Raw genomic sequence first — 22,985 nt, 5'->3', positions numbered from 1 at the left:
GTTAGTTAACAAAACTTTGTGGGTGCTTGTTAACCAGTCAGATATGATGCAATAATGACAAACAAGCTCTCCTGGTTGTTTCTCTGGTTGGTTCTCTCTCCAGCCTCCCCGGCAGCGTCCTGCTGCTGCTGCGCTGCACAGTTCAAATCCATTCTCCAGTTAGTTTAACAACAGTCCTTAACAGTCCTTCCATGGATGTATGAGTTCTTCAGGCTGCTACAACAAGCTAACTGTTGCATTGGCGAACACAAGGAGCTATCTGCTACTACTACTGCTCATTATCTACTGCTGCTACTCTGTCTACAGTGGAGAGAATTGAAGATGAAATCTGGAAACTATCATTGGACCAACGCAATGTCAATATTGCATTCTGGTTGTTGATTGGTAAGGGAGGACATCCTCCCTTGGAGCGTCATTTTACGTGTCTTTGCCGATCATAGATTAGCATTAAAAAAAATGAAGTACATGAAATTGATGTAAGAGATCCTGCTCCAAGGAGGACAGCAGGCGCCTGTCCTCCTCTACCCCCGACTCCCCCCACTTTCCCCCACTGCCCCCCACCACTTCACACACACTGCTCTGTCTCCTCCTGCCCTGTAGGTGTCGCTGTTGAGGCATTTTAACCAGATTTTCAATCATGGATTTTTTCGAAAGAAGAGAGAAAAAATATTTTACAAATAATACTGAGATTTGATAATGCTTTATTTCAACCAAATATTCTTTTTTATATTTTGATCTCCCTCTTGCTTCTCAAAAAATAGAGGAGGATCAACCTCCTCTGCCTCTATGGACCAGCCTCCACTGGTCAAAATGCAAACCAAACAGGAGTCCACAAACCAATGGGTGATGTCATGGTAGCTATGTCCATTATTTGTTACAGTTTATAGTTTTAATGCTGTTCATCGTTTGTGATGTGAGAACATCAGAGAAATAAAAAGCTAGTGTCTTGGTATTAGTTCAGTTATAAAATGCAAGCACAGCACGGAGCGTCTCGATCACACTGGACATTAGAGGAGGAGATGGCAGAGACATTGGTATGTGTCTGTTTAAACAGTTTGTCTGACTTCGCTACATTTAACACTGGAGCTGAGAGCGTCAGAGCTCAGAGCAGAAAACACAGTCACTATGCGTCCTGCTGCTGTCCTCCACTTCCATCATTTTGCGCAGATTCATTTTGAAAGAGCAGCAGCCAATGGGAAACTCCAACACTCAGCTGGCTGACCAGCAGTTTAACTTCATCACTCAATCAGTGACAGACAGACATTCAGGGTTGTAGGGCTGGTCTGTGGCTGGTCCAGCCAAAAACACAATCCAACGCCTGTGTTTTTATATTTATCAACTAGAGTTTTTAGCTCTGCAGTTTCACACGCTTACGCTGGGATCCCACCGAGCATGTGAGCGCTGCGTTCTGGCTTCATCGCGGTTTTGCTCCATCCTCTGCACGGCACCCTATCCCACCGGGAGCACGTCAGAAACAGAGTGTCTTGACTGCGGGGAAGCCAACCGCCTTTTAAATTCAGTTGCACTCCTACTACAGTAATTACAGCAGCCTAGTCAAAGCTGATAAAGTGCCTTAAGGCTACCGTAATTACTGCAGTAGCAGGGCAACTAAACTGCCCAATATTGTTAACTTGCTCAGCTTTCATTGGTTTGGTCATTTTCCTTGATTTTTGTGCTTCTACTATGGTTAAGTAGGCTACGTAGTTCAATGGTTTCTTTATTTGTCTGTTTTAATTGCGTTTATTGTTGATATACAATTGGGAGTCTGCACAGGGTGTTTTATTTTGAAAATTGACCGAATGCTCAATGCTGTTTCTGTGTCTGACTTCCTGCCCAGCTCGATCTGCTCTGTGCTGCTTGACGTGGCCTCCATCAAAAATAGACAAGCCTATCTTTAGCACAGCGGAGCAGAGAGCCGCTTCTGAAACATGTCGCGGTGTGCCCGGTGGGATCACAAGCATTGACTAGAGTGGCCGCGATCAGCTCCGGCGGCCGCGTCAGAGCCGGAACGCAGCGCACACTCGCCTGGTGGGATTTAGGCATTACCTTTCTCTCTCGATCAATGGAATCTGGCGCTAACAGGGACGCACTCTCTCACTGGGTGAGCTAACAGGATGCACTGAGCGTGAAAACAGCCTGACTCGTGAGTTAAGCCATTAGTGCCCATATACTTTGACAATTTTAGGTTATTGTCCAATTTGTGCCTAGTTTATAAAATGTTAAATGGTTTGGCCCCTCCTCCACTATGTGACTTTGTGTACACTCGCTCAGTAAGTTCTATTAGATCCTCCAGAATATCATCTATACAAGATTGTACCATACCATTTTGTTGCACTGCATTTGAGCAGTCAGCTTTCTCTGTGAAAGCCACAACTCAGTGGAATGCCCTACCTGATGATATGAAGAACTGTAGTTCAATCAATACATTCAAGGCCAAACTAAAAAATCTACTTAAGACCAATCAGCTGTGTGAGCACTGAGTCTAATTTACATTATTAATTTCTAATTGACATTGCGGATGTATGTGATGTGCTGTTGTGTATAGCTTTGTATTTTGTATTTTGTATGGTGTGTTCTGTGTTTTTTTTTCTTTTCTTTGCTTTGTACTGTTTGTTATTGTGCTGTTGTATGTTTTGATTGTGGGGGACTACGGATGCAAATTAGCTTCCAGCTAACTCTGGTGCAGTGCATCTTTAATGTTTAAAACTGCACTGTCCGAATCAATAAATCAAATCAAATCAATACTTTTATGTGGGTTACACCACTATAAACACGGAACCTTTCAAAATACCTTTTAAATATGAATTTAACTACACTGCCCTACAAAGGCAAAGTGCAGAACATATACTATACTTTGCTGCTACTTTACTCACTTTTAACTATTAAGTTGTATATTGCTTGACTTTATAATTTTTTTCATTTGAGCTTCCCATGTGTATTTTCTATTCTTTTTCTTAACCACCATTCATTTCATATTTGGTTTTACCTGTACTATTTCTGTCCTTGTGCTGTTAGAATACAAAAATTTGCCCTTAAGGTGGGGGTCAATAAGAGGCTTATCTTCAAATGCACTAACTTAGCTGTGTGCTCCTCATGCTATAATCAAACTGAATTATTAAGTGCTTCTTTAAAAAAAAAAAAACCCACAAACTGACAAAATGGTCAAACGTTCTGTTGCCCTTTATTCAGCAAACACAGCATATCACAACAATAATAGTGCTCTACTACTAGTATTCAACGTCATTAGTTGTCCATTCAGCATTACCCTTGGCTATCTGTAATTTATTAACAAAACTTCCATGTCTTCAATGTTGTAAAATACAAACTTGAATGTCTCCAAGATTGATTCCCTCTCATGTTCGTCCAGGCCCTCACTTGTTTCCTCAACCCAAAGCTTTTTGTACATCTGTGCAGCCTCTGCCAGTTCTTCCCCCATCTTCAGTGCATCTGGCAACTCCACAACACATGCTGGTTTGCTTTAACCCATTCTGCTGCCTTTTTGCAGTCATGTACAATCCTGGGCTCCACTCTGTCCTATAGAATAGAGAGAGAGAAAAAAGGTTGTCTTCCTATAGCATACTTGCTGCACCAACAGAATCATATCCTCTATTCACATAAAATATAATATATTGCATTCCTTCTTTTAATCAGAAAAACTAGTCCATGCCTTTGTTACTTCTAGGCTGGATTATTGCAATTCCTTATTATCAGGCTGCCCTAACAAGTCTCTAAAGACTCTCCAGCTGGTCCAAAATGCAGCTGCACGTGTACTGACAAAAACTAGAAAGAAAATCATAAAGAAATCATATTCATCCCATGCACTGACTTCCTATAAAATCCAGAATAGAATTTAAAATTATTCTCCTCACCTATGAAGCCCTTAATGGTCAGGCATCATCATATCTTAAAGAGCTCATAGTACCCTATTATCCCACTAGAACACAGCGCTCCCAGAATGCAGGCTTACTTGTTCCTAGAATCTTTAAAAATAGAATGGGAACCAGAACCTTCAGTTATCAGGCTCCTCTCTTGTGGAACCATCTTCCAGATTCGGTCCAGGAGGCAGACACCCTCTCTACGTTTAAGAGTAGACTTAAAACTTTCCTTTTTGATAAAGCTTAAATTTAAGGCCAGCCAGGCTTGCCTTGGACAAGCTCCTATTATATTGCTATAAGCCTAGACTGCCGTGGGAACTTCCCATGATGCACTGAGCTCCTCTTTCTTCCTCCCCCTCTCCATCTGTACGCATTCATGTACCATTAATGCATGTTACTAACTTGGTTTCTTCCCCAAGTTTGTGTGCTTTCTCATCTCTCAGGTTCCTTTGGATCAGGGTCATCAACCCCCAAGTTATAGAGGGCAGGCTTCCATGGCTGCGGGGATGCTGTGCTGACATGGTCATTGTGCCTCTCAGTTTCTCTCTTCCCTATCCCCCTCCTTCCTTCTTTCTCTTGCAACACAACCAGTCAAGGCAGATGGCCGCCCACCTAGAGCTTGGTTCTGCTTGAGGTTTCTTCCTGTTAAAGGGGGGCTTTTCTTTGCCATTGTCGCCAAGTGCTTGCTCATGGGGAATACGGTCTAGATCTGCTCTATGTGAAAAGTGCCCGGAGATAACTTCTGTTATGATTTGGCGCTAAATTTTTATAAATAAAAATTGAAAATTGAATTTAAAAAAAGTAAAATGACATATACTTTACAAGTAGCTTTTTGTCAGAATACCCAATAGAAAGGGCATCCCTCTTGAGTAATAGAACTGCACAAAACTGGGAAACAAGCTGTCCGCTTCCATTCAGCTGCTTCTTTCACCTGCCAGTGAGGTGCTGCACTGTGAGGTGTAGCTCCTCAATAACAAGGAGAAATTTAGCGACTTTTTAGCTGGAAAAAATATCACTAAAGGTGTCATAAAAGTTGTCATATCTAACAAGAAAATCACTCAGTTGGCAAAATTGGGCTTACAGTGTGACACTCTTCAGTCACTAACACACCAAAGTTGACAGCATGTCTCCTAGCAACACCGGCTCTTAATTGTCATTCAGCTGCTGCCATGGGAAATGCTCACTCAGAGGATCAAAGCTTAGATGCAATAATATGTCCGAAACATTTTTATCCTCTTTGAATTCATACAGAATTCATACAAATCTGTATGAGTTAAAATTTCAGTTCAGCTTTAAATCCAAGGACTAACTGACTGAGTCTGGTTTAAATTAGGGGTAAACAATGCTAAATGTAAATGTTAATCCATGTTGGAGGGCAGTGGCTTTTATTAAGTATGAAGCTTGCAACATGCATATCAGAAACCTGTTATGTCTGGGGAAATGGCCTCAGCAACATGTTGAGGCATTCTTGATTAATGATCAACGAGAAGTTCAGTGCTTTAAAAAGCAATTATATGGTTGTCAGCAGCTAAAATGGATGATTGACTTTTTCTTTTTCTGTCTTCCTTGTCTAGCTATAAACGACTGAGAAAGGTAGAGGTTGAGTAGCATGTTAGCTTTCATATAGTAGTCTTTTAGCTGTTGTAGTTACTTTCAAATAACCTTTTCAAGTATAGAAATTCCATTAAAATTCTTTTTTTTTTCTAAAAGCATATGGGCTTTTCTTTGTCCTGTGTTCTCAAGCCAACACCTTGTGCCCTGCACCCTGAAACAAACGAATAAATGACAAAATGAGGAGAGAAAAAACACAAGCGAGAAGGAGGAAAATTCCATCTGTCTGAATCCTAATGAGGCTTTACAAGCTGCATCTGTGTCTTTCACAACTCTAGATGTGAAACCAAGAGTTCCACCCCAAATCACTGAGAAGACGTCAAAGGGAATTGTTTTTATTTCAACTGCGGCCAGGGAGGGATGGAGGGGAAAAAACAAGCAGAGCTGTGTCTGACTCCACCTGTACACCAGGCATTGGCTGGACTGTTTTTGGAAGCCAACCAAGGGTAAATATCTCAACAGATGCCTCTCCCATACTGCCTGCCTGTCATATTCACAGAGGGCAAAGGTCAAGTGGACAGCAGCATTCCAGCACAGCTGCCTCCTGTCAGAGGGAATTTAATTTTCATTGTGTACTTCTGCCCGATTATAATGGGCCATGCATGCTTGCACACCCAATCCTAAAATTCTATTTTCAATACCCATGACTCCCCACAGGTTGCAATCTCAGACCTTGTTGTTTGTGTGGGCTGTGTAATTGGTTTTACCTGCGCCGGCATGAAAATATCTTTTATCAAAGCTTGTTATTCCTGAAATGAATCACTGTGATAATCTCTGACGTGTGAAGAGAAGCTGGCTTTTGACATTAATATCACACACCTGAGATATTATTCAGAAAATTACATTTATTTATCATAGACATGCCCGGTTTTGTGTACGCTTGAGCTTAGATTGTCAATAGCTTGGTAAAAGCAAGCCAGATCTGTGTAATAATGGACGGCAGCAGTTTGTTTACATGTGCCAGGTGTTTGACTGGATGTTTCCAGCCAGTTGCCGCTCCATCAACAAATAAAGCACAGTGGGAGTAAACAGCCCCCACATATCAACCCCACACCAGCCCTTTCCCAGAAATCAATTAGTCAGTCATGGGGAAACACAATCCTTGGAGAATTTTGTCCTGATCCACAAATACAATATTATCTCAGTGGCCAAAGAAAAAAGGCTCCAACCAGCAGCTGCTGGCAGCAGAGGTTCATCCCTCTTTCCGAAACATGCCCTGAATCCAACACCAGCACCCAGCTCATACCTGACAAATGAGAGATTACTAAATACAGCAGAGCAGTATCCTATATCACTTCACATTTTTGACTATTATTACTGTATAATACATATTTTGTCATCAAAATAGATGGTGAAATATGGATGCAAAAAGCATACCAAGCATCAGCCTCTAGAGCTTGACTGACTGAGGTCTGGGTACTGAACCTCAATACATTTTTGAGACTGTCCTCCCGAGGAAAATGACACAACAGGTTGTTACATCAGTCACCCAAAAATTACATATAGTTGCATTTGACTGACAGATGCCATCTAGCAGCCATAGAAATTATGACCCAGAGTCCCCGTTTCCAACCGCGAGTCAGGACAGTTTTGCTAGTAGCAGCTAATGTAGCCTAGAGCTGCTAACCTCCAGCAGAGATGAGGAGCAGGCTACAGTGGTCTGGTAACCTCACTTCTTTCAAACTTGTAGTCTTCAACACCAACCCACACTGACTCAAGTGACATCACTTGAAGCAATTTATCAGATTTCACACAGCTCCTTGTGGAGACACAAAAGGCTTTATACTACTTTTTACATATATGCAGTAGAACTCTTCTACATCTGGAAACACACACTGATGTGGAAAATCAGTGGAGTTCCCTCTAAAGAATCTAATCTGGCAACTTTGTGTAACTGTGAAACACAAAGAGATATCAACAGATCTGTTACTGTTGACTATTTAGTTTAATTATTTGTGGGATGGGGAGTTTCCTGCAAGGAATGACAAAACAGGAGCAGCGTAGCAGAAAGCTTTGCATGGCAGAAATCCAGGACAAAGCATGGAGCCGTCAGCTTTTCCCGCTTCAAGCACACAGACACTGTGAGATACAGGTTTATTCCAGTGTGAAGGGCCCGGAGTCGCTTTCCAACAAGCCTGGGGCCCCATCCCCATCTGTGTGTGGTGGTGTTTACTGAGCTTCCAGCCAGCCATGACTGCAACACCTGCTCAGGTTGCACATGCAGCCTCCTGCTCCACCACCCTGTAATGATTACTAATGTCTGATTATTCAGCAGCCAAACAACACCACCAACATCATGAGCTCTCCATCAGAGTAGCCATGTGGAAAACAGCAGCCAACTGCTGAGCTTGATCTACATCACCATGGAAGAAGAAAAAAATGGAATGACATCTCCTAAGTATAACTGGGCAGCATTTATCAGTGAACTGCACATTGTTATTAATGTACTTGTAGGCCATAACAGTGCTTAGCTCTGATTAGTCAGTGTGAGGGTAAGCCACATGGTGAAATGCTGTTATCATTATTTTACTGTTCTCACTGAAAAACAAGTAATTTAAATTGTAACCTTCCATGGATATTTCTTATCATTCATATCATCACATTATGCTACTGTACTGTTTGTGTCTTGTTGTTTTCATTTCACCTTAGAGGGAAACTTATGTATTTTTCAACCTAGACCCTATTTTCCCATCTTTTTGTGTCAAAGTGTCTAATGAGGACAACAATTTTTGAAATCGATCCAGTATTGAGCAAGAGCGTTTCAGCCGGCAACCTTGAAACAGACTGCAATTTAATCCTTTGGGGCAATAGCGCACCATCAATGTATGTCCACTAAAAGTGCTTGTTTTTGCCACTGACAGGCTCAGATTGTTTTTATAAGTGTCTCTAATATATGCAAATCTGTACATCAATTAACCATTTTCATCCAGTAATACTATTTACTATTAAATAGAGATCTAGTTATGGCGACCCTCTAAGAAAGTCTAATAAGGGTCTGGGAAATAAAGATGCAGTGTCCTAGCAGCTTCCATAATGTTACCAGGGTTTAATAGTAACACAGCATTAAATGGTCTGAAGTCTAAGTAGCTTGCAGCATTTTTTTCTAGACTTCATTGCACAGGACCAGCCAAAGAAGGTGTTGGTATGTCTCAAGTAGCAGATATGTGATTTCATTTTAGGTTATGGTACAGTTCCTTTGTAATATGTTGTAAATTACTCTCTATGAAAGTCTAATAAGGGTCTAACAGTGGGAAATAAAGATGCAATGTCCTGGCAGCTTCCATAGCCTAATGTTACTGGGATCGGATAGTGACATGGCATCAAATGGTCTGGTGTTTTACTGGTATGGGAGTCATGTGTCAAGGATACATGTATTACGCTGTGTATTACCTACAAAGTCCACTGGACTCCGGAGACCATCCAGGCGACAAGGGACATGTGAAGTAGCGAACAGATGTGAACCAGTGCAGTTTGATTTTAGTTTACAGTACAATTTTCGGTAACACGTTAGATAACAGCCCACAACCTACAGCATGATTATTCAGTGTTACAGTGTAATCTTTTAATCATCAAGAACAGAAGAGGAAATATCTTTGGATATATTTTATAAATCAAAACAACTAGCTAGCTGTCAACTGCTAACTGCTACCTGCCACTGTTACCAATATTCCAAAGGAGAAACTGCACCGGGGAAGCTAACTGAAGAGTTATTTTGTGAAGAGAAATGAAGGGTTCTTGTTGGTGGCATTCTGTTTCTCTCCATGAGCTGGTGAGATGGCAGTGCGACCGACGTTTATGGTGGCCTCTCCTAGTTCCAACTATGCAATGTCTTTGTCCATGTCTACATCTGTGTCATTGTGCAGAAGTAGCTCCATCCCCTCCGAAGACTTAAAAAGACAAGTCTCCTCATTTCATCCCTCATCATCTTCTACAGAGGCAACACTGAAAGCATTTTAACCTACAGCCTCGCTTCCTGGTTCAGTACCTGTAAAGTGTCCGAACATCATCTGAACAGGATAGTGAAGACAGCTAGTGAGACCAATGGTACCCCACTCCATTTACCATCAGCGCTGTGTTCGCAGAACTTCCAGCATCATCAAGGATCCCCACAAGCCTTCTCATAGTCTGTTTTCCCTCCTGCTGTCTGGGAAGAGGTACAGGAGCATCTGTGCCAAATTCAGCAGAATGCTAAATAGTTTTTAGCCGCAAGCAGTCAGGATCATTATAGACTGTGCCCCCCACTCCCCCCACCCCACCCCCCATTTTATTGTGTATGCAAGTACACAGGAAAATGACAATAAACTAAATCTTGAATCTTATACTGTAGTTATTTAACTAACAGGTTCCTATTCTATTATTACAGGGTACAGTATGACCATAAAACTAAGCAAAAATCTGGACGTTTCAGGGAAGATGGAGTGATGACTTCCGCAGCACTTAATAAATCTGATGTAATTTTATTTCAAAATGACCTTATTACCAACATATTACCAACAAACAAGCAAACTACATTGTTCCTCTATAATTTTGGGGTACTTAAATAATTACGAGGTACACCTGTGTGTTTACTTTGGAACAAAAGTCCAGGGGACAGTGTATTGTCATGGATACTGTTGGCCTCTTAAGACAGTCTCAGCCGTCGTTCACCTCACCAGCAAACATCATTACTGGACACTCAGTAATGGCCTCTTGGCTCCACCTACCATTGGTGGTCAGAATTCACTCACCCTAAATGTCACTCACTTGTGTTTCGGTGTAAACCCATGTTGAGAGTCTACTCCTTGCAATTGTTTCTGACCGGCACAGCTCCTGCAGGTGCAAGCTTGCCTTTTTTCCAGATCTGTGCACAGCCTCCTTTCATCCAGGAAAAAAATACAAATATAGCAAGATAAAACATACCAATCACAATGCACATATATGGTTAATATGCTCTTCTGACAGAAAACTGTGTGGTTAATTTAGTTTGTTCTACCATTTTCTCACATTGTTCTCTGTAGTTATGGAGTAAGTTATATATACAGTATGCAGTGGTAATTCCCCCTTCTTAGATTTAGTTACAGGGTAACTACAGGATACACCGGCTGCAATCTTAAGTAAACATTGTATGCTTTGTGTCATATTTATCAATCAATCAATCAATCAATTTTTATTTATTTATTTATTTTATTTATATAGCACCAAAGTCATCTCAAGGCACTTTTCACATAGAGCAGGTCAAGACCGTACTCTTTAATTAACAGAGACCCAATAATTTCCCCATGAGCAAGCACTTGGCGACAGCGGTAAAGAAAAACTCCCACTTTAACGGGTAGAAACCTCAAGCAGAACCTGGCTCTTGGTGGGCGGCCATCTGCTTTGACTGGTTGGGTTGAGAGAGAGAAAGAAAGAGGGAAAGGGGGGGACAGAATACCAACAATCATAACAATAATGACAATGACACAGCAGCAGCCAGGGAAGGATGCCAACAGGACTGTGAAGGACCGCAAAGGCTCGGCCCAGAACCCAGGGTTTCCTGTGAGATGAGAAAGCACAAAAAATTCCGGGGAAGAAGCAAAGTTAGTGACATGCATTGATGTTACATGAATGCATACAGATGGAGAGGAGGAGGAGGAGAGAGGAGCTCAGTGCATCATGGGAAGTCCCCCAGCAGTCTAGGCCTATAGCAGCATAACTAAGGGCTGATCCAAGGCGAGCCTGGTCGGCCCTAACTATAAGCTTTATCAAAAAGGAAAGTTTTAAGCCTACTCTTAAACATAGAGAGGGTGTCTGCACCCCAGACCGAATCTGGAAGATGGTTCCACAGGAGAGGAACCTGATAGCTGAAGGCTCTGCCTTTCATTCTACTTTTAAAGACTGTAGGAACCACCAATAAGCCTGCATTCTGGGAGCGCAGTGTTCTAGTGGGATAGTACGGTACTATGAGCTCTTCAAGATATGATGGTGCCTGACCATTAAGGGCTTTGTAAGTTAGGAGAAGGATTTTAAATTCTATTCTAGATTTTACAGGAAGCCAATGTAGCGAAGCTAAAATGGGAGAAATATGATCTCTTTTTCTAGTTTTAGTCAGTACACGTGCATTCTGGACCAGCTGGACAGTCTTTAGAGACTTGTTAGGGCAGCCTGATAATAAGGAATTGCAATAATCCAGCCTAGAAGTAACAAATACATGTACTAGTTTTTCTGCATCTTTTTGGGACAGGATGTGCCTGATTTTTGCGATATTACTTAAGTGAAAAAAGGCAGTCCTTGAGATTTGATTTATGTGGGAGTTAAGGACATATCCTATTCAAAGATAACTCCCAGATTCCTTACGGTGGTGCTGGAGGCCAGGGTAATGCCATCCAGAGTAGCTATATCATTAGATAATGTGTTTCTAAGGTGTTTAGGGCCAAGCGCAATAACTGCAGTTTTATCTGAGTCTAATAGTAGAAAATTGCAGGTCATCCAGGTCCTTATGTCCTTAAGGGAAACTTGGAGTTTGTTTAACTAATTGGTTTCATCTGGCTTCATAAATAAATATAATTGGGTATCATCTGCATAACAATGAAAATTTATGGAGTGTTTCCTAATAATATAGCATATACAAGGTGAATAGAATTGGTCCAAGTACAGAACCTTGTAGAGCTCCGTGTCTAACCCTTGCCTTCACGGAGGATTCATCATTAACATGTACAAACTGAAATCGGTCTGATAAATAGGACTTAAACCAGCTTAATGCAGTTCCTTTAATGCCAATTAAATGTTCCAGTCTCTGCAAAAGGATGTGATGGTCAATTGTGTCAAATACAGCACTAAGATCTAACAAGACAAGTATGGAGAGAAGTCCTTTGTCCGATGCAGTAAGGAGGTCATTTGTGACTTTCACCAGTGCTGTCTCTGTGCTATAATGCACTCTAAATCCTGACTGAAAATCCTAAAATAAACTATTGTTATGTAGAAAGTCACATAACTGATTAGAGACTGCTTTCTCAAGGATCTTAGAGAGAAATGGAAGGTTAGATATAGATCTATAATTGGCTAAAATGCCTGAATCAAGGGTAGGCTTCTTAAGAAGAGGTTTAATTACAGCTACTTTAAAGGACTGTGGCACATTGCCTGTTACTAAAGACAGATTGATCATATCTAGTAAAGAAGTGCTAACTAAGGGTAAGGCTTCTTTAAGCAACCTAGTTGGGATGGGGTCTAAGAGACAGGTTGATGGTTTAGTTGATGGAACGCCAAATCCTTTCCAATTTTCGCAATGTTTGCTTTCATTTGCAGGTTTGGGAGTTATACCATGGAGCTAACCTCTTATGTTTTATTATCTTCCTTTTTAAGGGGGCGATGGAGTTGAGTGTTATTTGTAATTAGCCTGCAGCACTATCAACAAGATTATCAATTTGGGAGGGACTAAAGTTAACATAAGAGTCCTCTGTAGTATTGAGACATGGCAATGAATTCAGTACTGATGGAATTGCTTCCTTAAATTTATCTACAACACTATCAGATAGACATCTAGTGAGGACATTTTTGACTAATGATCTGATAAAATAGGATTTTGTGGAAAAATTATTAAATGTTCAATTTCAATCCCGTAAGTCAGAACAAGATCTAGGGTGTGGTTAAGACAGTGAGTGGGATTATTTACACACTGAGAGAAGCCAATTGAGTCTAATAATGAGATAAATGCAGTACTGAGACTGTCATTATCGACGTCCACATGAATATTAAAATCACGTACTATAATTACTCTATCTGTACTAAGTCTAAATTCGACAAAAACTCTGAGAATTCAGATAGGAATTCAGAGTACAGGCCAGGAGGACGGTACACTATAACACATAGAACTGGCTGTAAAGTTTTCAGTCGAATGTATATTGTAAATAGTGGCCACTCACGAGCTGTCCTCGTACGTGTGCGTTCGGAAACATGTAAGTGGATCGTGTAACGTAACTTTCTGTGCCTTTGAGTTTATATTAGCGATGTAAATATGTTCGATTCAGACCAAAGCTATTAGCATAAAGTCCGCTAGCCACATGCTAACACTCGCTATAGTAATTGTAATCAGTGGCTGTTACTGCCATGGTGGAAATGTAATTGCTCACATATTCTGATATTCGTACTCTGGCAGTACTGCTGTGTATGTTAGGATTAACAGTGATGTCATGATTATTATTGAAGTGCCTTATGACAGCGGTGGTCTCATGCTAAAGTGTACGGGGCTTTGTAATACAAGTGACTTGCTAATCAGCAGTTTACCTCTAGGTTAAGTAGAGTTATGAGAGGTGCTGTTACGATTTATTAGCATTAGCACTGCTTAATGATTCCTGTCAGCAGTGTTGCTGCCTGTGAGCTAATGCTGTTTGTTTATTCTTGTTTGTAGAACCACACACACACCTGTATATACCTACCTGTTGGTATTAATAAACCATTGAAGAGAGCATCCCAGCATCCCTGTATTCTTGCTGATGCACCACAGTGGTCACCTACCCCCTAACTAACTACAGTTACAGTTTGAGCTGTCATCCTCCATTATACAAGCCCTTGCCAAACGAGTTCACGCAATGCTGTTTATGCTTATAACAGCCAGATAAATCTCTCTGTATTTCACAGGATACAGAGTTTTTAAATCTTATTTTGGGAGGGACATTCCCGCACTGGCTGTTTGAATGTGCACGGGGAGACTTCCACCAGTTAGCCCTCTGCTAACTTTAATGGGTATGAAATAATTGAACCATGCAGCTCTTCTAGACTTTCCAAATGTTATCAGATCGAATGGATCCAATTCTGATAGTGAAACGAGTCATTTTGCTGGGGTTGTGTGATACTCAAAACAATTTATCCACCACTTTACAGCCCCAACAGTAGCGATGGAGTAGGCTGAACTTAAATACTAACTGAACTGATGAGGAGATGAGGTGCAGGTGGGGAGAACACGGAGCAAGGCAGGGCTCACAAGGCTAGATGCAGGGCAGGTGTGTAGAAGGGCAGAGACTGGGGAGGAGCACAGGAACACAGGAGGAAAAACAAAACCCAATCGAACACAATCCTCTTCATAATCAATCGACATGCATAGAACCACCACAGAATACACATAAATACAACTCGAATACACAAACAACACAACAACCTCTCTCTTCCATAATAAACAGAAAACCAAAAAAAAAGTCTTAATAACTGAGACTGAGTATAAGCTGTGTGAGCACAGACCAGAATGAAAACAAAGACAGACTATCTAATAAAGGCAACTTAAATAATATCATGCCAGATAGTCTTAAAACGATACTACTCAAATCAGCCTTCTCCAACAAAGTCCAGTCTTCACATAACAGAGAGAAAAGGCTGAGGGTCTCTGGTGGACTGGAGGAGCAGATCGTGACAACATTGGGCTTCACCTTGAGATCAAGACCATCATCCAGATACTCAAGGCACTCAGCCAACTTGCACTTATCAACTAGGTTAGTTCGCTTTGTTGTGGGATAAGCAGAGTAAAGGAGGCACGCAATGTTTATTTGTTTAGTAAAATGCAGCGGTCAGCATTATCCAAAACCCTGGAGAGATCAACAAATAATGCAGCAGAGCGCTGCTTCTCGTTCAGGGGATGTATATCATTTAATAGATGGATGGAGGGACATATGGATGGATGCCTGATTAGCAACGGTTTGAATTTTAGTGTCCTAAAATATCAACATTTTAAATGTAAGGAGCAGTCACATTCTACAGTCACATATGTAATGTAGTGAATACAGAATTCTGCATTTTGGTTATGCTTTTTCATCTATTAGTCATCTTCTTTAAACATCAGAAGACACAGGTATTAATAAGTACTTATCAGCTATTTTTACATTTTTATAAGCCTAATTTTATTTTTCCCCATACAAGACAACTTTCAATAACTTCCACTGACAAATGGCTGGTACATTATGAAAATGTATTCCTCTCCATAGTAAACATGTTCATTTTTAATCACATTTGAAAAATACATTTGTGATGTGTTACATCAAAATGTAGAAAGATGTTTTTTCATGAAAAAATTGATTTTTGTCTGTTTTGGGTTATTGTGTGTTTCTGCATAACTAAAGTCTCAGCTTTAATACAATATCAACATCAGTGTAAAATTCAAATGTATTGAATGCATTCAAAGTATAGTTTTGAAGAAACATGATCTAAGGTCAGATTTTTTTTCCCCAAACACCTTTTTATTGACAAGGCTGAATAAAGTTTATTGACGGATGATACAGATTGTGGTTGACAGCAGAAGGATAGTGGAGCAGAGACTGACAGTGGCTTGACCTCCAAGTCTGACTCAGATGGCCCACTGGCTAAGATTGCACCAATCATGATGGTAAAAGTAAGATGGAGGAAAGCGAGGAGGAAGATATTACACTCATGGCTGACCCGATGATGGCATACAATGTTAGTTATTTAGTTAGTTTAAGTTATTTAAATGAGGACAGTGTTAAAGAGCTGAAGAGTACAAGTGTAGCTGCAAACTCAACAGTGGTGCTGGCTACAAGCTCTTCATGCCAGAGGAGATGGTGGGACAATGCGACCAAATTAAAGAAATGACTAATGGTAAGTGCTGAGTTCAGCTACACGATGCTTGTTTTTTCTGTTTGTAAAGGCTATTAAAATCACTGGAGCAGGCTAAGAAAGCAGTCTACTAAGTGTTATCAGTGACTAACAATGTTGTGTGTAATTTAGCAGCTCTGTTGTGTGGTGTTTCATATACTTAAAAAGTCCAGGTAACAATTACATTGTCACCACAACATAATTATGAAAACAACAGCGCAGCCTATGGATAGAGGTAAACTGGCAACAACATGCTCAGTAATGTTAAAGATTACACTTTAACATAGCCTGGCACAATGCCAATGGGCAGTTAAAAATTACAAGGGGACATTTTTATTTTCATAAAATAAAATTAATTGATTTAACCATGCAACAACTTTTTTTATCATGTTGTGTGTGGTGCATGCACTCCTACACACAATGTGTCCATGATTCTGAAACAACAGCTAATATAAGCAAAGTTTCATTTATCTCGGCCATTAATTTAGTTGTTTTTTCTATTGTCCTATAGATACATAAAGCTTAAACAGGGGGGGCAAAAAATACAGTCCGAAATTGTAAATTAGCTCACTTTTGATGGTTACAGCAGGAGACGACGGGGCTTGGTGTTGAACACTGAAATTATTTCATTATAGTCCAATGCTTCAGTCAGTTCTCTTTCAAAGGAGAGCAGGGACAAAGAGTTCAGTCTGTATGTCATCACTGAAGCCCTGATGCCAGTTTTTATCCGACTGACAGTTGAAAACAGTCTTTCAACAGTACAGCTTGTTGCTGCTGAATTGGCAGCCATGTAATGTTACGTGTTGTTATTGCTTGGCACTGAACTTGAGCTTCCTCCTGCTCTTCACAATGTCTTTTTGTAACAAACATAAAACTGCTTTATTTTGACACAGTTTTTATCTTGACCTACGTTAAAAGTAACTAGTTAGTGAACAGTAGGCTTCTGTTCCTCTGCGCAGCAGCGCAAACTGTACACTGAGTAAAAGGAGTAAAAAAACTTAAAAATTCTGACCTATCAACATCGTCATATGGTGCGCAAGAAGCAAGACACAAGAATTGGTCGTGCAGTAACATTTGAAACAGTTTTTATTGACTGTATTCACTGGATGATCCAGCAAAATAGAAAGCCTTCAAATGGGTGGGCCCAGGCCCACTCAGGCCCACCCACAGCTATGTGCTAGCACAAAAGGTGAGAAAATCATTTTAAATATAGAAAAGCAAATAGCCTAACCTATAGTAAAAGTATAGGTTGTTAAATCATCTGATATCACATGGTGATATAAGTTCTGTTTCGGAATATGGGGCTTTATTAATATGAAAATGATCAGGCCTGATTCAACAATGATTCAACGTGATTAAGACAGCTTAAAATCTTTGTGATGACTTGGTTTTTCATTTTATGTCATGTCATTTCATAGATGAAAAACACCTAACTCATATAACACCCATATAACTCTGTTCAAGGACACGGTGTGCTCCAAGAGAAGCCAGCAGAAAGAGCACAAGCATTAGAGGACTGCCTACTTCCTTGATGGACAGCAAATGTGTTGGGAAATCTTCAAGTTTCTGCATGCGCAGGTTAACTTTTAAAATATATTCTATATTAAGCACTTTTAAAAACTGTTCATGGTATGCATATAACATACTTAAGCTAACTGGCATAATGGTTATTTATTCCAGAATATCTCAAAACAAGCTCACCAACCTTATTAAATTTTATAAGTAAAATGGAATGGTACTGAGGATAAAAAGGTCTGGTGGACGTGTCAAGGAGTTCATCACAAACTTTGCTGACGTCCACAACATGCTACTCCCTGGGTGCATCCCTGGTTTCAAAAGGTCTGACATCTAGGTGCTCCCCACAAGGGAGACCATGACATCAGTGTGGCGGAGATAAAAAAAAGTCAGATGCAGGACGATGGTCTGTGTTATATTTTGCACTCATTAGAATTTGCAATTTTTAAAATCAATTCAAGATGTCAAGTACTCAATTCAAGTATTCCTCTCCCTCTTAAACATTGGTGTAGGCCACCGTGGTGCCGGCAATAGCACATTTCAAAAGCTGTGGAGGCAGTTGACCCCCAACATTGTCATTGGGAAACAATGACAGTCTGAAAGTTGAGGAAGCAGGAGCAACACCTCTGCATTCTTGGCATGAGGCATCAGGCATACCAGGACATCGTTGCAAGCTGCAGAGCAACAATTGGTATGCTGGGTGTCAAGCCTGGGGCAAATCCACCCTGTAGCCGAGACCTCACCATGCACTACAGCTTCGACTATGAGCAGCAGGTATTTTTTATCACAATTATAATTTTTCAACAGACATGCCGGGTGAATTGTTGTTAGTGCCATGTCTTCAGATTGTAGGGAAATATAACACTAAATAAATAATGCAAGAATAAAAATAAATAATGCAAGAATAGCAGAATGATACATAAATCCATATCTGTGTGTGTGTGCGTGTGAAAAAAGGTACTGACCAAGATAGATGCATAATTAATAAATGTATAATTAAAAAATAATTGTATAATTAGTGAATCAGTCAGAATAAGTCTTTACTCATTCTTTCCTTTCTTGTGTTGTTTTGTCTTGTTTTTAAGGTCCATTACCCCAGTGACCCTCTTCAGCCTGGGCAGGTGTACTTTTTGGTTCCCTGCAAGTGCGGTGTATTTTGAGTCTGCTGTGAGGGTGTGCCTCAGCAGGTTAACTGCTTGACTTGAAGAGTTTACCAACTTTTATGTAAACAGTGTCACGGCTCTTGTCAATCAGATGTAATTGTCTTACTGTATCAGCAAGGGCTCCAATGCAGTCATCTCCTATCTGCACCATTTCTTCTCCCAGTATGGGCTCAGGGAGAAACACATCCAGCTGCACTGTGACAACTGCTCTGGACAGAACAAGAACAAGGTCATGCTATGGTACCTGGCTTGGCGATGCATGGTGGGTCTTCATGACAGTGTGTCCCTCAATTTTTTAAACCAAGTCTGGGGCAAACCAAGTTTGACTGGACTTTTGGGTTGTTCAAGAACAGGTTCCGTCATACACCAGTTTCTAGCCTGGAAAACATCTGCCACGCTGTGAGCTACAGTACATCAGAGAGCAATGTGAACATTCCCCAGCTGGTCAGTGATGAGACTGGGCAAGTCTTTGTGCCAACACAAAACTGCCACAACTTCCTCACTCCCAGCTTCAAGCCTCTGCCAGGTGTGGAGAAGTAGGCAAGACAAGGCAAGTTTATTTGTATAGCACATTTCAACAACAAGGCAATTCAAAGTGCTGTACATAGAGCATAAAAGGCATCAAAACAGAATATAAAAGCAACACAAGAAAAAAGACATATAAAAACAATTAAAAAGTGTTGAATTTGGAAATAAAAAGAAAGTAAAAGGGAATAAAACAGATAAAACAAGAGAATAAAAGTTACAGTGCAGTGTAAAATATTGACCCTCAAATTTGGTTTAATAAAAGGCAGTGGCAAACAGAAAAGTCTTCAGCTGTGATTGAAAAGAACTGAGAGTTGCAGCAGACCTGCAGTTTTCTGGGAGTTTGTTCCAGATATGTGGAGCATAAAAACTGAATGCTGCTTCTCCATGTTTAGTTTTGACTCTGGGGACAGAAAGCAGACCTGTCCCAGACGACCTGAGAGGTCTGGATGGTTCATAATGTAGCAGCAGATGAGAAATGTATTTTGGTCCTAAACCATTCAGTGTTTTACAAACCAACAGCAGTATTTTAAAATCAATTCTTTGACAGACAGGAAGTCAGTGTAAAGCTCTGAGAAGTGGAGTTATATGATCCACTTTCTTGGTCTTAGTGAGGACTTGAGCAGCAGCGTTCTGAATCAGCTGCAGCTGTCTGATTGATTTTTTAGGGAGACCTGTGAAGACAGTGTTACAGTAGTCAAGTCTACTGAAGATAAATGCATGGACAAGTTTTTCCAAATCCTGCTGAGACATAAGTTCTTTAATTCTTGATATATTCTTCAGGTGATCATAGGCTGACTTTGTAATTGTCTTAATGTGGCTGTTGAAATTCAGGTCTGAGTCCATGACTACACCAAGATTTCTGGCTTGGTTTGTAGTTTTTAACATTATCGATTGAAGCTGAGTGCTGACTTTTTAACGTTCTTCCTTGGCTCCAAAAAACCAAAAAAATATCAGAATGTGAGTGGGATGCAGTGCTGAATGTCATCAAAGCTATCAACTAATTAAAAAAAAGATCTGTAGCATTTCCAAGATGAGGCTACTCCCTACTCTGATCCAGTGTCAAAGATAATGAACATAGATGGTTACAAGTTTAAGGTTATACCAAAAATGCAATAACTGTTTGTGTGATGCAGAGGATACAAGGTGTGGTTTTTTTCTATTACAGGGTCATTGTAATAAGTGTCAAAAAATGAAATGCCTCAACACAGTCAAGTGGTTTGGGGGGTTCTCCTCCCCCAAAAATTGATGTTATTTGACTAAAAACTATGCATTAAAAAAAAAACAACAGTAGTTGTAGCAGTTGTAGTTTTCACAGTACACTCAGACATTAGCACAAAGAAAAGTGGAACAAATATGTTCACTGAAGAAGTAAGCACTATGTCCTGAAGTAATCCTTAATAAGAACAGGATAAGAATTGATTATTTTCTAGAGTTTCTAGAGCAGCAAAAGTAATGTTTACAACAGCAAAGTCACTCTATAAATTCGATGATAGCTCAATGGAAACAAAAATAACATGTCCATAAAATAAATAATATTTCTGACATGAAAATACTGAGTGAAGTTTAGAAAGAATGAAGAACACAGACGTCAGTCAGATCAGCCATTCCTCCTGTCCTCTGTCCTCCCTCTGCTGCTCATGTGATTCACTGCTGCAGGTACCTCTGGTAGAGAGGAGGGGCTGGTTTGGGAGGGGGGACTGCCACCTCAACCAGTAGCTAAGTTGACAAGAATTTGACTAGTTTTAAGATATGTGGCAAACTAAGCTAAACAGTTTCAGCTACATACAGACAGCTTTGGTTTTAGCTTGTTCATAACAACTGTTAGCTTAACCAGCGTGATGTGGTTGTGTAAACCATACCAGCAGTGGATGAAGACTGCCGGCAAAGCAGATGAAAATATCTCTTTTCTACATGTTTCTGTTTGTTAAACATGTGTTTTGATAAATTACTCTTGGCTTTTTACTCGCAAAGGTTTAATTCCACTTACAATAACGAGCATCGAGTAGTCGTCAACTGGAGTAAAATGTTATCTTTCATTTCACCTGATTCACTGTCTCCACCTCTCAGCTCTGCTGTCCACTCTGCTTGTGTGTCTGTGTTAAGGTTTCAGTACTTTTACACTAACTGAGTCTCTGTGGTTTGAAGTTTAGTTTGACTTTTATGCTCCTGATCATATTTTTCAGATTCAAGTTAAACTGATGCAAACCCAACATTTCCTATATATATAATGAGATTAGATTGCCCTAATTCTCTCACTGGCAACAGTAGCACCCGTAACCAACCATGTTTGAAAGTGCAGCTGGTGCTTGCCTCACATGAAGAATTTCACATTTGGACATTTTCAAACAAATAGGTGCAAATGACTTTGCTTAAAGCTGTAATGTTTACTCACATAGGTTGTGGTCAGTGAGGAAAAACTCCCTTTCAACCAATGACGGTCTCCAGTTATGCTCCAGTCTGCCAGTCACACCAGAGGAAGAGAGGGAGAGAGAAAAATGATAGAGAGAAGACAAAAGAGGGAGGGAGAGAGGAGACACCTTTGTTGCTAATGGAATTTTATATCAGCAGAAAACAAACAGGGGAAAGACGAAAGAAGCACAATGGGTTGCATTCTTTATGTGTCTCCTGTGGAACCATGTGTATTTGTGTATGCACTTCCATGTGTTTAGATGCCTCTTGTAGCTCTCAATGCGTGGGCAGATTTTTTTTATATCCACTTTAATAAATCTACTTTGTTAACTTCTTTTTTTCCAGCTGCAAGCCTGTTCAGGTGCTGATATGCATGTCTCATCACATCTGCTACTGTTGGAGCTCCAATTCAAAGCAGCACAAGACAGACTTAACCAGGGTGACTATACATATTGGTGCCCACATCCTTATATGTCCTTATTATTATTAGAGAGCTGTCACCTTCTCAATCAAATTGAATACACACACACACACACTTTAACTAAAGTAAAGTACACACACTAGAGAGCGGTTTAACTGTGATTTACACCACTGCACTCTGGAAATTGTATGCTGAGAAAAGCCTGAGCCTTTAAGCCCAGTCAATTATATTCCCCCAGATTTGGCTGTCAATCTCAAAGTGTTTACTAACAGGGCTGATTAGTCACCACCATCCTTCCTTTCTCTCACTCTCTCTCTCTCTCACACACACACACACACACACACACAGACACACACACACACACACACACACACGCATATATAGGCTACACATACCCGGCAGTCTGCATTCAGCTCCATGTTTGCTTCCATGAACTTTATCCCATCATGATGCTCTTTTCCTTTCACATTTCTAACTTTCTTTCTCATCACTTTTCTTTCAGTTGTCAGATTTATCATGACCTATCCCTTTTTTACCTTTCACTTCATCCTTTATCGGCTGCTCTTCCCCATGCCACATCTGTACTTGTCAGTTATGTTATTGTGACTTAATTGGGTCTATTCTGTTACAGTTTTCCCAGTTCTTTAATTTTGTCTGTTTATTTGGTGTCAAACACTTGTTCCTGTGATGTTTTTGCACTTTTATGAGCTCAGTGTAAGTTGAGCTTGGGCATGAATCTGCTGATATAACAGCCTCCACTCTTCTGGTTTCAGGCTTTCCACAAGGTTTTTTTTAATATAAATATATCCATACAATATATACACATACATGTGTAAGAGCAACAGTCAATACAAAACATGAAACAGAACAACAGAAAACAGAAAAAAATACAGCAAAGCCAAATTAACAAAC

Source organism: Thunnus thynnus, chromosome 9, assembly GCF_963924715.1.
Source record: "Thunnus thynnus chromosome 9, fThuThy2.1, whole genome shotgun sequence".
Lineage (NCBI taxonomy): Eukaryota > Metazoa > Chordata > Actinopteri > Scombriformes > Scombridae > Thunnus > Thunnus thynnus.
The sequence above is the reverse complement of the archived record's forward strand: the minus strand, read 5'-3'. Positions refer to the sequence as shown.